The sequence below is a fragment of the Pteronotus mesoamericanus genome, unplaced genomic scaffold (genome assembly GCF_021234165.1).
Source record: "Pteronotus mesoamericanus isolate MK-2021 breed Mesoamerican mustached bat unplaced genomic scaffold, CSHL_Meso_final scaffold_54, whole genome shotgun sequence".
NCBI lineage: Eukaryota > Metazoa > Chordata > Mammalia > Chiroptera > Mormoopidae > Pteronotus > Pteronotus mesoamericanus.
Window position 1 is genome coordinate 56,506,041 of NW_026555321.1, and position 2,325 is coordinate 56,508,365.

Here is a 2,325-nt window from a genome sequence, read left to right on the forward strand (position 1 = left end):
TAAAACAGAATCTTGGCTTTTGGACTTTTTCTTTCCCCTCTCTAAGGTTCTTCCAGGGAATCTTCTTCTAGGACACAGGGCTGACTCTGCATAAAAGTAAAGTTTATTGAAGTATGGGAAGGCTTGTGGTCAATGACATTTTACTGTTGAGTCTATCTCAGAAGTTTCAGTGTCAAATCCTTCTGTCATCTTAGCTCAGGTTAAGAAGTCTTCAACCACCAAGCTGCTTATACAGATGATAGCTTGGGTATTAAGGCAGGAAACTGTGTTTTGGGAACAATCTATCACTTCTCCATGTTCTTTACTCCGACATCTCTTATATAGATGAAAATAGAGTTCTATGGCAAGTAACCTCACAGGGTGGTCTGGTCATAAATTCCTACTGGGCAGGTCATGGTGGATAGTCAGGCTCCCGGTGTTACGGAAAGCCAGACTCAAGACACGATTCAGGGAATGGAGTAAGCCTTTATTCACACGCGCGGGCTCAGAGGAGGCAGTCTCCAAATTCTGAGCCCCAAATCGGGGTTAGATAGGGGTTTATAAGCCCTAGCATTCCGGTGGGAAACGGATGGTCTTCCCAGGTGGGGGAAGGGATTAGCATTCAGGTGGGAGATTGATGAGATTGATGTGCTACCCAGGCCGGGGAAGGGATGTGAAAACGGGCTACAGGAACAGATAAGCAATGATTAACAGTTAACCTGGGAGGGGTCTCTGGCTAGGCTGCTCCTCTTACGTCATCTTGCCCTTATCACCGGCATGTAACTTCTTTAACACAGATGTAACACACCTTTGAAATGCCTCTTTTCAGACCCCTCAAAAGTGAAACCACTATCAAAAGAGCACATAATATTAACTCTCCTGTAATCTAATCTCCACCTTGCTTTCTCCCATGTTCATGTAATCTTCCTTATATTCCCTCCTTAATTCCAAATGCATAAAAGAGGCTGCAAAATGCCAATATGAGAACCATTCTGACACAGAGAGATCTGATCAGATCACTGGGGAGAAATAGGGAGAATCCATAGGAGGAGTTTGCCAAGGCAATGGTAAACAGCCTAGGATGGGATTGGCTGAGAAGCTGATTCCTCCAGAGCCCATGGAAATAAAAAGAGGGCAGACTTTCAGGCTCACTGGCACTCTCTTCCTTGAGGATGCCTGGATGGTCATGCTGTAGCTGCCTGCATTTCCCAACAGACAGTTTTTGGATATGAAGAAACTCGGGATGCAGCCTAGGATCAGGCTGGCCTGGCAGAGAGAGGCAGGATTATTCTTTGGATGTTCTAGAGGGAACAGGCTCTCAGACAAAAGCCTGCCATTCTTCCAAAATTGTGTAGCTTTTGTATCTTATGTTGTTTTAGTTTGTAAAACAAATCCTATAAAAATAAGATAATCAGAATCAAGATGGTGGAGGAGGGAGTGGAAGTCACACTGCCCTCCTCCCAGGACCAACCTGGAATTACAACTAAACTGGGGAGAAATCACCTGAAACAAACAACTGAAAAATAGAGAGAGAGGAAGCTTGTAACCTCGGAAACAGAAGAATCAGCTTTAGCGCAATCTAACTGGTAAGGAGTGTGGTACAGACCTGAGAAGCCGGGTGGGGCGCCCACGGACAGCAGCACCAGAAGGATATTGAAACTGCCAGTTGGATCACCCTGAGAAGAGAGGGGTTTAAATCATAAGCGGGGATCTCCAGCCCATAGCACCAGAGCCCAAACAGTACACAGATAACAGCCAGCTGTGAAAAGCGGCAGGGTTGCTCTCTGCCAGAGACAGGTGGCTGGAGATGCAAAGAACTGTTTAAAGGGCCAGAGCATACATTTTTATTTGCAGCCTGGTCTCCGCCAAAAGCAGGGGCAGAGTGGGCTAGAGACGCCTGAGGAAGGACTGGGAAAGGAGGCTTTGGGGAAGAGAACTGAGAGAGTAGCTGGAGGGATCTTGGTGCTGATTCATCCCCCATGTGGCAGCATCCATCTTGCTCAGGTAGAGATCATTCCTCCTGAGCGGCACCAGCCATCAAAGGACCTAATAGTCCCACCCTAAGATGGGATAACACGCCACCCGATGCTGTCTAAGCAGCTTACTGAGTGCAGAGTGACAGCCACAGACAGTAGATCCGTGCCTAAAGGGGGCACAGGGACATCTGGTGACACTTGAGGCGAGACTGGGGATGGAGGCTTTGGGGAGAGAACGGAGAGAGTAGCCAGTGGGATCCCAGTGTGGACTCCTCCCCTATACAGCAGCAGAACAAGAGGACCCAATAACCCCATCCCCAAGAGTGACTCCGCCCTGCCCTGAGTTGTCTAAGGCAGTCTACTGAGTGCA